The sequence below is a fragment of the Bacillus rossius genome, chromosome 1 (assembly GCF_032445375.1).
Source record: "Bacillus rossius redtenbacheri isolate Brsri chromosome 1, Brsri_v3, whole genome shotgun sequence".
NCBI classification, from domain to species: Eukaryota; Metazoa; Arthropoda; class Insecta; order Phasmatodea; family Bacillidae; genus Bacillus; species Bacillus rossius.
The window spans coordinates 23792314-23807384 of record NC_086330.1 but is presented as its reverse complement, the minus strand read 5'-3'; the positions used below and the strand labels follow the sequence as shown (position 1 = coordinate 23807384).

The following is a 15071-nucleotide window of genomic DNA, read 5'->3' as shown; positions in this document are numbered from 1 at the left end:
ACTTACCTACTATAAGAATGTGTGGGTGAATGGTATTAATTTAATACTATCTCATATTGGCAACTCATGACTCTTAACATTTAATTACAGTTTAGCAGGTGTGTTTGCCAATTTAGAGTTAAATACAAATTAGTTTCTGTTTATCTTTTATCTTTGTATTTTTAGTTCACGTTCAAGTTTGTTTTATATCAAGTATTATTTTGCCATGTTTTACATTCTTAGTATGCAATGTTAATGTAGAGAAATGTAAATGTTTAATGTGGTTAAGTGTAAAAAAAGGCGTATCGCCGTAACTTCATCACCAATAGTCTATAAATAAAATACCACATGATTACATGCTTTCCGTACATGCTAGAACTGTCGTAATAATTCGCCTTCAAGTTCATAAACACCACTAAATACGGATTTGTTTAGTAGAAAAAGCCTATTACAAACAATTAAATATGGTAATATTTTGAATTTATTTAAAACCATGTGCAAAAACACGATACATTAGAAGCGAAATAATCTAGGATACTAATTAACGTCTCGTTCACATCGGGGTCGTTAGAGAGGAGGCTGATGAGATGGGAACGGAGCATTGGCAGAATGAACGGGTAAGAAGAAACGGGAGCAATCCGAGAACACCCACCGACTCACGGTAACGTCCGCCACGTCCCCCCCCCCCCCCACTTCACGGCCTTTAATGACATGGATCCACTCCAGCATTTGCCTCGAGGGTTTCTTGGAAAACAAGGAAAACAGAAAGCATGATAGCTGCACCGGAATTCGATCCTGTGTCCGGTTTTACGAATGTCCTCATTACATTTTAATGTTACTTCTTATTTAGATTTTTTTTGCTAAAAGAATGAGATGTATTTATAAGGAAAATCCTTTAAACTACAGCAGTCAAATCTTCAAGTATTTAGAGGCAATAATGGTAAATGATTGGCTGAAGTTGAGCATGCTGCACTCAAGAATAATCATTTACACTAGCTGCATCTGGGTGTTCGGCTAGCCTAAATGATTCGATAGTAGTAGTAATTTGGAGCAAGCAACCTGGATGTATCGTTCTATATGGACCTGGCGAACATTTTGAAGCACACATCAGGGCATTTTCCACCCCAGTATTTAATCTTTACAAATTTACCAAACGCTCACGCCTTAAACAACTGTTTTTTTTCCTATCTTTTTTTTTTCAATTAGATATAACATGAAATAACTCGAGCGTTATTTTATCAGCATGTCAAAATGCACTTGCTCGATGTTGGTACGACAAAATGCGGGCTCTTCTTGTCATCCCACCAGCCTTGTAAAGACACCGTCTGCAACCGGCACACTGTTTAACGTCCTGTGCGCTACGCTTCCTCTTCGTCAAAGTGCGCCAATGCCAACATTCAGCCTGCTATTTTCTCTCGCTTCTCCGTTCCTTACTCTCTTTGCCTACAATACTCATTCCAATTTTGCAGGGTTCGTACTCCTTAAAAAACAAAATAATGACAAATTAATTCGTAGAATGTGCCAAAAACCACAGGAATAAAAAATAATTATAAATATTTAACAGCATAATTATCTTACCTTACTAGTTTGTAGACTTTCTGATGATAAAATACATTACAAAAAAGTCAAAATTGAATTTGCAAAATATGGGATAGTATCAAAAAAGCACGTACAATTATGAACAGTGAAAAAGTTGAAAATTATTTTTCAATGTTTTGTAACTGCTCATTATGTTTATTTTTTACAAGACTTATCATAACTTACTTTCAACAACAATAATTATTGCCATTCCAACTTCACTGCACTCGTTAAACTACCCAATGTTCCTGGAAGATTCTACTGAACATACTGAATAAATGCTTAAGTAGCAGAAATGCCTGTCTCCAAACGGATCTTCTTTCATTTCAATCAATTCAGCAAGAAGATATATTTTTATGACTGCAACAGTTAATAAAAGTTAAACACTTGTAAGGATGGTAGGAACCCTGCAATGTACTCAATGAGCCGAACAGGGCTTCCCACACCACTCCGCATGAGCTTACTGACGTAACCGCTTGTTTATGAGACCAGCGGTCGTCGAATGTGCTGCTACGATAAAATCAGTTTTAAAACAAGTTCTGAAGACCAAGGTCAGAGGAAGGGCGAATAACATGCTGCTTTGCACGACGTAAAAAACGAAAGATCATGACAACGCACAAAGTGATATTTCGCACACCCGACACTCCCAGGAACTGGCGAGAATAATTTCAAGGAAAAACCGAAAACAAAGGCGAATAGTTCCTTCAATATGAAACAAGAAAATAATGGTTGTGATAACTTACTGGTCTTGAATCACAAACACTTGGGAGCACTCTGAAGGGACCTAAATATTACCAGGATTCACGTGGAGAGAAGATGATTTCGTTTACATCCACTGTATCCCTTTGCAGCAGTCCCTCTCAATAACGTAACATCCACAATATATCTCAAAACAAAATTGGATGGGAAACCGCAGACAGACTAGGTTGCACAAATTAAAAAAATTCCTACCTATATACGGTTTAAAAACAGATAGCGTCGTCATATTTTGACGAGGCCGATAGTTACAACATTTTTCAGTGATGAAGTAGCGAGCCGTGGCTTAGTTTGCTACGTTCTGGCCGCGTATATATGTTTAATGTAATTCAAGTTGTTGGCCAACACTTGCAAATATGAATCCACCAACCATTCTTGTGTCAATTTTCCAGAGCCAATGACAGGATCAAATTGATCGCTAATAGATGTTAAGGCTTATTTGAATTGTAGCATGCTATGTTGCTGCGAACTCTATTCACTTGAACACTTTCATACGATTCTCACTGCCAATATGGTTGCCATCCTGGTGTATACTGAATCGAATCCACAGCAAGGAAGATTATTGAATACCCATAGACAATTAACACGTGTAGTTTTTCACGGGGTTCTTAATGAAAACCAATTTTTTGTATAATATTTTTATTATATATAGATTTCAGGAATAACTTTCATTTGCACAATATTAAAATAAAATCAAAATTTGAATAAATATTTCGTGTGCATTAAATTTAAGTGTTTGTTATATTCAACATTTTTCAACGGGCATCTTAGGCGCCTTGCAACAAACTAGTTGATATATCTGTATACATAATTGCTGGCAGAAAAAAAAACACAGCAGGATTCATAATTGATTAGGTACTCATTTAATCACGGACGAATTATGAGAGCAGCAGTGTGAGAGGCTAGACTCACAGGCAGCCACAGAGAACTCTTTCAGATGGTTTCAACACGCCCCAGTTCTCAGCGGAAACCGGTCCGCCAACCATTTGCTACATAGAGGCGGAAAACGGATGAGAAGGGGGGGGGGGGGGAGAGAGAAAAAGAGAGAGAGAATACGAAGAGAAGCCACAGACAGAAAAAAATGACGGATTCCCGACGCTGAACGGTCGAAATAGGACTAATTTTTTAAAATAAGACTTCCGACGTACACAAAAAGAATCACGGAAACAACTGAAAACGAAGTTATTTAAGTCCGCTGTGACCTTCTATCAGACCACTTAGAAGTAAAGTAACAAGGAGAAAATGAAGGTATTAATTGTTTTTAATTCAAATTAATGTGAAAGCCAACAAAATACTTCAGCTTTTATTTCAACTAGGTTGCACCTTCGGGTTCCCAAACACGTTCGCACTTCATGTGACCAGGTCGGTACAGAATTTGACGAGAGAAAAAAATAACTTTATTAAAATGTATATTTATGATCAAGTTTAATGCTTTTTTTGAATGATTCTTGCAATGGGGTGATATTTATTTGAAATAATTTCTTGGACATAACGCCACTGCTGATTAGAAAAACCTAAACACACGGACAACTGTGACATATGATTTCGGCAAATTTTAGCACGTTTCCGTTTCATATTTGTTTTTCATTCTTGAGTGTTTCCTATGAAAACCAGTGTAAACTAGAAATGGTGTATGCCCAATAAATTATTCGGAATAAAATCGTTATTAACTACGAAAGTGAACAAAAGGAACCTGAAACAAAAGGTAAAATAATTATGTCGTTTATCTGATGAAATACTAAATACTAAGAGCAAATCGTGAGGATGTTGAAATCTGATGTTTTATAAAATTTAAGTTTCTATATCTAAAGAAGAAATGAAATGCAGAAAAATAGGTGGAAAGTGGAATTTTTGCTGTTTCCGAATAGAAAAGGACGTGTCTACCGATACAGTCTTAACCAAAGGATCAATAAATATAAAGGCTGCATTCAGCGAGAGAAAAAAAGGCGTGAAAGGATAATATAATTCCTTCAATGCTAACAAAAACCTGGTGTATCAACGAAGAAAGAATTTTTCCGGCACTGACGTGTGATAAAAATTTACCGCGTACTTTTTAAAGGCAATATTACATTTTAACACGTTCAAGTTAATCATATGAAGGTGATTAATGGCCATAAAAGAGTTTATTGGCTGACTAAGCAACAGACTACCGTTACTTTTTTTTTTGCTAAAAGATAGCGCCACAAATACATCAAAAGGCTGCATCGGTGATACTGTGAAGATAATTACGTAATTGTAACTATTCGGAGGGTCAACAAAAATGGCAGACATCCTTTTGGCTAAAGGGTTCTTAAAGGAGGTATTCGGAAACAGCATGATCTTATTTCTGACAGCACCATCCTTACAACCATAAAGTAAATAAAGTACTAGTATAGAGTGGACACTCAACACTATTGAATTCCGCGTTTTTTCCCCCTTCGTAATTGTGCAACAAGATCGCAAACTTGACAAACATGAATACGGTTTTACCACGCTTTTTAATTACAATAAACGGGTCGCAAAACCAATAAATAGTAGGTGTTATTTATAAACTATATGTGTAAATGCTATCTTTATGTGCGGGTATACCGTAAATAGTTAAAATATAAATTATAAATTATGTATGAGGAAAATAGGGAATTTTTTTTCCGTTGCGGAGTAGCACGCCTGCCATTTATTTATAGGACTTTGTAACATTTTATTGAGCCGATATAAGAATGGTAGATTGAAAAAATATATATATCAATGTCTTCTATCCTTGCAGTATAACACATAGATTTCTAACACTGAATGAGATTCCTTGCATCTAGCACGCCGATCACTTTCACCACGCCGTGTTGCTTTTTTAGTTTTGCTAGAATTCCACGCGTGGAACACGTAATAAAAATTAATAAAATAAAAGTCATAACAATTTTATTTTTTTAATAAAGTTGAAACTAATATAACAATAAAATACTTGATGTCTTAAATATGACTATTGAAAACTTCTGATTATTTCTACAAGGTTCGATCTAGCATTGAGCTATTATAAAAACCGCCTCGCCCTGCTTGTCAGTGGGGCCGTAACGGGGGAAGGGGGCGAATCACGTGACTCACCTCGCAACCTGAGGCCAATGGTCGGCTATCCCAGGGCAATCCTCACTCACGACGGCCGGGAGGAAGGTGGCGGTAGGGGGTCGGTGGGTTGGTAGAACTGGCGGACGAAACACCGCGGAGTGCAGAAGGCTGCGGACTATCGCAACGCGAACAGCCAGCCGGCTCCCGTGCTCGCCGGGCCAGGAATACAGGGCAGCGGCCGCCAGGGGCGCGTTCTAACCTAGATCCTCGCCGCGCGGGAGGCGGGCGGCTCCGGGGATCCAGGGACTCAACACACCGGAGCTGGCCCGGCGCAGTGTTGCCAGGTCGACTGTTGAATCCCTCGGCCTCGGCGTCAAGAGCATTTCCCGGGTGTGTGTGTTTGTTTGTGGGTGATGGAGGGGGAGGACAGAACCAATTTGACCGCTGTTTGCTTTCAAATTCTTTCCTTTTGATGGTGGCAATGACAGATTTTTCAGGATTTTTGAGGGAGGGGCTACATTACCCTCATCACACGTCAGGAATAGGGAAGGTAAAGAGAAAAAAAAAATTATATATTTTGTGAACGCACACCAATGCAACTTTCATTCAAAAATCATTAGAACTCATGTCGCAAGCAACAATTCGAAGACGCACTTTTGTGATTTATTTTTTTTAAATATTTTTTTGTTTACTTATATATTTATATATATATATATATATATATATATATATATATATATATATATATATATATAAACCGGAGAGGTATTAGTTCCAAACACTTGACACCACTACGCAAAGGTCTTACCATTGAATATATATAACTTATAGAAGTCGCGAGGGGATAGGATTTATTATTCCAATTTTCGGATCCAAAACTGAGGTAGTTGTTAGCTCCGCCGCTAGACAGCTCTTCTTTCCACAAGAGGGTACTCGTAGTTACCAGCTTCCACGCCAGAGCGCTGTAGCGTCGCTTTTTTCAAGGTCGTGCGCGTAATTCTCTGTTTCACTCTATCGAGAGGCAGTGCCTTTTGTTGAAATCCGAGCGCTTAGATATCGGCGGGCGCAACTGAATTGGAGGAGTACGGCCACCGAAAAAAAAAAAAAAAAAAAGTGCGGTTAAAAGATGCCAACATCAAAAATTAAGTTTTAATAATAAGAAAACTACAGAAATTTCTTAAAGCGTATCAGATTGGAATGTACAGTATAGTGTACATTCCCACTGACATTCGTAGTTCAGAATTTATAAAATGTTGTGTTAACGGAGTGGCGCATTGAGTAAAATGGCAAAACATATTTTGGAATAATTCTTGACAACGTTGAATGATTTTGGTAGCTATGAAACAACTATGGCTGCGATGACTGTTCAAACGCGTGCACGTGTTGTTATTAGTAACAGAAACTAATGGTATGATGTCATACTTTGTGGCTATGCAGTTTATAATTTTTTTAACATAAGATGAAGCATTTTTACATAATGTTTTGGTTGTTTCGTTATTCAAAATAAATAATCTTAAACGTTATATGGTGAATATTCCCAGTAGCGAATGACCACAAAAAAAATCAATTTTGCCAACATAGATCTGAAAAGTTAACGATTTACTATGTTAAGTTGCTTATAAATAAAGCACATTTCCCGGATCTCCAAAGAAAATAAGAGTGTTTGTTATAGCATTGAGTTCCCACTCTTTATATTCCTTGCTTTGAGGTTAGATACACAAGTTAAGCCCGGGCTACATTCGCAATAGCAAGCAAACAGCACAGACGCACAGAAGTTCAACATACACTATTAGATATGAGCTGCCACATTGGCAAATAGCACGCGCACAGAAAAATAGCACAGGATCGGCGCACAGAAAGTTCATTAGCTTTTAACTTTTAGGTTATTTTCTGTGCGCGACCATGGTGGTAGCCAATCAGCAAACAGTTTAAGTACTACTCGAGTGGGCTTATAAAAGAACAATTGTCACGAAAGTATTGGTGCTCTTGACTTGAGTAGTTTGTTATTGTTTTCAAACACGCGATAACATAAAAATGGAAGGCACATTTGATAGCTTTTTGATAGCTGTAATAGAAAGTAAAAATATTTTGTATGACAGGGGATCCGCAGGATACAAAAATGAAGAAGCTAAATTAAATGCTTGGAAGTCTGTGTTGAATGTGTTAAAGAAGCCGGATTTGAAATAAACAGTGATATATATTTTTGAATGCTCATTGTGTTTTGTACGTAAACTTTGAAATATTTAAAATATTTCTGGGTTTAACGAAAACCGTACCACAATAACAACACACGAATCTAAACAAACGTCACGTATGCCAACTTCAGTGACCAAAATTGTGAACGGGAGTTTTACATTTAAAAAACTTTTTTGGATGCTTCCGGTATTATTTTGTGTTGTGTTGTGCGTGAATGTAGCATCAAGCTCTGTGCTATCTCTGTGCGTGTGTGCTATCTGTGTGCTGTTTGCGTGCTATTGCGAATGTATCCCGGCCTTTATGCTCGTAAAAACGATGCGCAAGTATTTTGAATACAAATATATTTTCTTTTAATAACCGAAAGGTAAATATTATTTCCATGAAATATAATACAATTCTTTAAACACAGACAACATATAAGAGCTATTTTTTGTTTATTATTCCATCTGGCGTGATAAATATTATATTTTAAAAACTGTTTGTGGATTTTTAATATAAAATAAATATTTGTTTATGACATCAATTTAAGTTGTTCAAAAAATTCACTTTGGTATGAATTAAACCAAATTCATGTTATCCAGGGCACAAAATTAGAAACTACCAAAAAAGATTATTTACATTGCTGTTTTGTGTAAATCTGTGCACGGACTTAGTAAGTGACATATTTATAATTCCTCATTTTAGCAACCCATTTTAACACAAGAGAAAAATGATTTTATATTAAAAAATTATTATTTTAAACCATTAATTAGCAGGAAACATGTATGAATAATCTATTTAAATTTGCATTTGAACAGTGAATATTATTTTACAATAATAAATATTTTTATCATCGTATATTACTGATGAAAAGTTTGTATTTCCATCTAATCAGAAGTATTATGACACAGTTAATTAAATTGCTTTACAAGTTTTTATTCACATGAAAATCATTAAAAATTGGTTGGAAAGTTATATAAATATACAAAAACAAATCATTATACATACAATTTTATTATCTTAGTGGATTTAAATTAATGGTGTCCCAGTGACTACTGCGAAGAAAAAAGTCTTGCGAAAGGTTTCCTCGTAATTGAAATTCGTCAAAAAAAACTATCTCTCATTTTTGGTGACATTTCTGACAAGTGGTACAATGAAATTTGAGACTGGCAAATGAATGTTGTGAAGCAATAAACAAAATATCACATTCGTGAACTACAAATGCATAATTGTTTTTATTTTATAATAAAAGTGTATCTAATAACCCGTGGCTTTGCTCACGTAATTTCCGGGTATTGCTGATATTCTACCATTTTAAGAAAATATGTATTAAATTTCAAATATTTTTGAAGAATTATACACAAAGAACTGTCAAGTATAGAACATATTTAATAAATAAAAATATTTTTACGACTTATTTTTAATTGGTTTAGCGTAAGTCTATTTTAACTTTTATTTAAAATTAAGTACCTACCTTATTTTCTATCTCCCGGTTTAGTGACTTTGAGAATATATTTTTCCTTGATGAAATCTTAACTCTTTTCCATCTGACGAAGAAGCCAATTAAAAAATAAACTAAGACTCGCGCACTTATTGTATGTTAAGAATGCCATCGTTTTAAATTACTGTAATTTTTTTAGTTATAGTCATGCTTAGTATAATAACATAATATGCCTTATTACGCATACATTTCAGTATTCATGAAACCAGTGCATTTTTATTTGAAATGTAGAGCAGTTACCAAATTTCTTATCTCGCATATTGATCTTTTGGTATGGCTAGTATTACTTAAACTAAATTTTTGAATTTTCACTGATGCACTGTTTTCCCTTTTTTATGTGATTTAGAAAATATAGCAATATACGTAAACCAATTAAACCAAAATCATCCTGAATTTTTATTACAGAAAAAAGTTAATTACAAAAATTTTTAATGTGCGTATTTTAATATTGAATTTATATATATCTTGCCAATACTGATTTAGTGGGTTATATAATTTTTTTTTTATTTTTAAAAATAATATCTACCCCTTTTACTACTTAATAGATAACGTTGAATAAGAGAAGGTTGTTTAAGGTATGTTGATTTTCCTTGCCAATATCTAAAAGTAAATTTGCACAAACGCGAAATATAGTTTAAATAAGTATTTTACTTTTAAAATAAAACCATATTTTGAACGTAACACTGACTATTGGCCCAATACAAAGTTTTAATAGCTAATTTTCACTTCACTCGGGTACAGAATCCCATCATTCAGTGATTTCCGTGGCTAGCTTCTTTTGGGATTTCATCATTCTCAAACGACGGTAAGGGAAGCTCCTCTTCAAGGTCGCCTAACGATGTTGATAAGACCTGCCGGGTAATTTGAATCGTTGGTCTGGGATTTTCGAGGGGGGGGGGGTGAAGGATGATGTCACGACTGGGCTGGTTAACCTAGTTCTGCCAAATACCGCCAGGGGCGTATACAGCCGATACCCAGCGATGAAAGCGATCGCAGCGGCGGAGCTTGGAACTACAACAATTCTTCTAAGAAACCGGACAGAAAATTTAACCTGGGCTCGCGACTTCTATACATTATATATATTCAATGGTCTTACAGATTGCAAATCGCACAGCGCGCGGTAGGGCAGCCATACGGTGGGTTCGCCTTACAGCATTCATTTAAAAGCCCTGACGGTTTCTCTTGTTTTACCCTTTTTATTTATTTAATTACTTATTGTACAATAAATACTGGAGACATTACGGCGACAGCAATAATGCGAGAGCTCACCTTATCTTTTTTTGTAGTCATCGTTTTCCTGATGACTCAATGAATGCGGAGGTTTGAGTGTAAAGTACGCGTTATTACGTTGACTGGGCGGGATCTCGCGATACGTATCAGTCGTATTCTTTAAACTGAACAAAAGGCATGCTGTGGCAATTCCCTTTTTTTTTTTTTTACATTATTTTGTTTAGAAAAGTATGGCCTATTTTTTAACGGTTTTAATATTGTATGCCAGTTCCTTGAAAAATCATGAGCAAAATTGGGTATTTTAGTCATTTTGAAAATACGCTTAGTAAGAATCAGTGCGACAAAAATGTATGACAGTTTAAAAATATAAGTTTATAATTGCGAGGAAAAAAAATTGTGATCATATCCTCAATAGTATTGTATGAAAACACTATAATATGTTAATCGTGTTATTTTTATTAGTTTGTTATGTCCATCGTTGTGACTTGCGTCTTTGGACATCTTAGTCACATGTGACAGACAGGAGCGTACGCAGGAATTCATTTCGGAAGGGGAGGGGCGAATAGGACTTAAAATAAAGCAATCTACCAAATTAATCTCATTCACTGCTTTGGAACACAAATCTTACAAATAAAACCCATTAAGTCTTCCCCAAAATTATGATTCCAAGTACATTTTCATCTAGTTTCAATAATCGTTAAACATGTTATATGAGCTGTTATGTGTGGTGCTGCGCCGCCCCCAGCTACTTGGCGCCCTAGGCGGTTGCCTAGTTCGCCTATATGGACGCGCCGGCCCTGCATCTCAGATACGAATACATCAGCCAGGCTTGTGTTGGAATTTAAAAATATAAGTATAATAAACTGGATAAACAACAAAAAACTGAGGAAGGGCAGTAATTTAAAAGTGCTGCTACACAACTAGAAGTGACACAATTATAGATTAGTTATAAAGTTCCTCAATGAATTACAGCACTGTGATGGGCAAGACGTTACAACATCATGCGATTAAATTAATTAGCTATCCAAACCAGCCTTCTTATTGCCATGTGTCCTTGATACTTCGGCCGGTATGCTGATCTGCAACTTCGACAAAAGCACGAATCAAGAATCCTCAAATTTGATAAATTGTTCAATGTGTGAGTTGTATGAATGTAATACTATCTCACATCTTATATTTACAACGAATGTTTTCACCTTTAATTACATTGCAACAGAAGTATGCCTATTGTTAATTTCGAGTTTATCTTTTAGCTTTGAACATTTAGTTAACATTTAAGTTATTTATCTATAATTGGTAATACTTTATCATCAAAGTTTTTATCCTTATTTTTTTTATTAGTGCTCAATGCTAACGTAGATAATATTTTAATGTGATTAAGTGAAAGAAAGACGATAAATAAATATGAAGAAAATAAAAGCGAGCATTATAAAAATTTAAAACTTTACATAGTATCAAGATGGGCTCGTAGCTGTTGATACCTACTCAGCCTTGTCACGTATCACCAGTATAAAAAGCTCGGCAACAAGGAAATATAACCTCTTTTTTTTTTTTTCATTCATTAAAGCAGGCAGCGGGCTGAGGCACCACGCCCCTCTCAAATAGTTTCAGGTGTCGCCAGGGATGAAATTCCCAGCTTCGCGTCTGCTCCCTGCACACCCCCTTCCAACCCCACCCCCTCCCGAAACTCTGAACAACCGTCGTGGTATTGATTACTGCCAACACCCACCCCTCAAACCCTCCACTTCCTCCCCTCTCCAACTAAAACCCCAGGAAAACGACCGTGGCCAGGGTGCAAGAACCAGGCCGCCGCGTGTGGACGGTATTAGTTGGCACGTACACGGCGTGGTTCCGGCCGCAAAACACACCCGAGTAGCAGCGATCAGCGGGAAAAAGGTAGCGCTGGGAATCATCCTATAATAATAATTCGGAGGCCCAGACAACGAAATGCGTGCGCGTCTGTCTCGGTTCCTCGGCGAAGACTGTCGAACGACGACTATCTACCGAACGGTGTGTTTCTCGTTACTTTCTCAGTTCTTGCACCACTGCCGCCGCTCGAAACGAAGGCGGAAAGAGAGGCGGAGGGGAAACTCGCGACTCCACGGTGTGTTTTTGTTGGCCTCGCCAATACCAACACCCGTGAGGAGGAGAGGGGGAATGGCAACACAGCGAGAGTGGGGGAGACTGAGCGCCGACGAGACAGAGACGGAGCGACCTCGGCTGGCGTCGCTTCCTTTATGGCCCCCAGTTCCACGGGACGAGGCGGGTATAATGGGCGAGGTTGTAAAACTGGGACTTGCAGGATGGCGGGCAGCGGCTCCGAGCAACAGTGGCCTCAACGACTCCAGGGGGAAACAACACATCGCTGTTCTGTCGGCGCGGCAACTTTCCACTACCGTTAACCAACTTTTAGACCAAAAAAGGTGACTGGTATGAATGTAATACTATTTTATAATGGCAAAGAATTAATGACTATTAACCATGAATTATATTCCAGCAGGTGTATGTGTATGATTAATTTCGAGTTACATATGAATTATTTTTTTTGTTGAGCTTTTTTTAAGTATGCGATGTAATAATAACGTGGGGAGGTGTAAGAAACGATGTAGCGCCTTAAATTCTCCAACAATGAATACAATATATAAAACTTAATTAATCAACAAATATTAAAACTGAAAATGCACTACCGAAAAAAAAGCTGAACGAGTAAAGGGTGTTCATGTTAAAAACTCTAAAAAAATAATTTCCTCAAAAATAATGTTTCTAGACAACCGTTTCATTAAGTAACTATATCGTTAATTAGCTCTTTGAGCGTTATATATTTAGATTGCTTCCTTGTGTTTTTCTGTCATGCATGTAAAAGCATTACGGTAGCTTATACATCAGAAAACTTTTAACATTACCGTGTATATAGTTTTAGGTGTATAGAAATTTGTTTTCGCCGGTGTTGGCAGCGCAAATAAATCACAAAAAAGAAACTGGTACAAGAGATTTAAAAAAAAAAATGCTTTAACGTGAAACATCACATCCAACTACGGATCTTGGAAGTGAAATTACTTAGCGAAATAAAGAAAAGAAAATGGACGCAGGATAGGTGAATGTAGTGGACCGCGAGTCACTGGTCGCGCAGCACGACCAGGCAACACCGCCGCAGGTAGCGGCAACTGCGCTGTCGTCACAGCCATCGCGGGGCCTCGAGAGGTCCGACCGCCAGATCCGGGCATCGAAGCACGGCCCGCTTTGGAGCTCCAGGCCGCGGGTTGTGACCCTGGGCCCGGGTTGCAATCGGGACTCGAACCCGCGCTGTGCCCGTCCTGGGGCACTGGCCGCCTGACCTTGAGACCCTCCCGGGACGGCCGGGCGCCGCGCCGAGACGCAGCGAAAACTTCCCCGAGAATTTATGGACGTGGGTTTTAACCAACACAAGTCAACTCTGCCATTATGGCCTATTGCACAGGCAATAAGTAGCAAACTTTAAAATATGTACAGAGAAAGTTCTCTATAAAACATAGTTTTGACTTTAACGTCATATCAAACCCCGTTTCAAAGACACGATTTTGTAAGCGTAAGAGGAGCTTCTTCTGTATATCAGCACCCCCCCCCCCCTCCCGCCCCGGATCAAGCCCTTGGTCGTGCCTGTCTACAACAGCACACATTCAATCTAACCATTGCCAGTCTGCACCTGTTGTAACTGACAAAACTTCATCAGGACGAGTGATTTCCACATTGTAAACGCCTTCGAGGAGTTGACAAAGGAATCCATACAGCTGGAATTCATTACAGGAAAGCACGTGTATACACACGCACACGAGGTTACGAACGTTGTCTCGATATGTTGCTGCTACTACTATCATCCGCTCGTTAATTACCAGTTGTTTACGTTTGGCCGGTGTGAGCTCACGGCGGAGTGGGAAGTGAAAGAAGAGAGAGCGAGCGAGTGTGTTTGACCCCGTGATGCAGCCCAGAGACTTGTGCCGGTGTTGCGCGGACCTCGCAGCCAGTTGAATAGTTGCAGAGCAGAGCGCTGCATGCGGGGGTGACCCCCCCCCCTCCTCCACCACCCAGGCACCAGGGGTCACCCCCGGGGAGTCGCAGCGGGAGGGGGAGGAGGGGAGGGGAGGAGGAGGGCGCAAAACAGAACTGCCACCGAGCAGGCCTGGGAGGGAAGGAATCCACTTTCCCTGAATATCTCATCAGGCCGTAATGGCTTCTAAAAACCGCCAGGAAATAATTCCCGAATAGGAAGGTGATGAAAAGGAAGCCGCGCAAGGAGGAATAGAGGAGATGGGGGGGAAGGGAAAGGATAAAAATCAACGAACTTAACCATTCTCAGAATAGGAAGGGAAAACTACATACTCGCATAACGGCTAACCCGAACGTTTTTCCCCCTTCTCGTGGTTATGAGATTATGAATCAACTTTTTTTTTTTTCCGTTTTAATTCGCACCATCATTGTCATTTACATACGGTACGGACTATCGTAAATCCAAATAGCCACAATTTTTTTTCCCATCGATTACTGAAAGAGTTATTGCTGCAGGTCATTTTTTCGATGTCCATGGACGCAAAACCATCCACAGTCATGATGTCACCAGTGACGCGGAATAGGGGGGTGAGGAGGGCATATTCTGAATTGCTGTGAAATGTTGGGTGTAAACTTTTGACGCTAATTGTTTAGCTAGAAGCTATTTTGTGAGTACATCATTTGAAAAAAAAAAAAACTTTGTGTTTGTCAATGATATTTGATATTGCCTTTTTACTGCTACTCAGACTTGACGATAGTATTTTTTTTTTGGGAAGGCAGGCTGAAGTACTCT

At 38.3% G+C, this 15071-nt stretch overlaps 1 protein-coding gene across 2 annotated transcripts in view; it reads right to left on the bottom strand.

The window, feature by feature from the left end:
• LOC134533177 (lysine-specific demethylase 3A) overlaps positions 1–15071 on the bottom strand; it is a 411862-nt gene that overhangs the window by 292750 nt on the left and 104041 nt on the right. Inside the window, exon 1 of one of the 2 annotated variants that reach the window (XM_063370569.1) lies at positions 5389–5542. The exons of the other annotated variant lie outside the window; for it this stretch is intronic. The gene's annotated coding sequence lies outside the window, so the exon portion shown is untranslated. Of the gene's footprint in view, positions 1–5388; positions 5543–15071 lie in introns of those variants that run through there. 2 annotated transcript variants of the gene reach the window in all.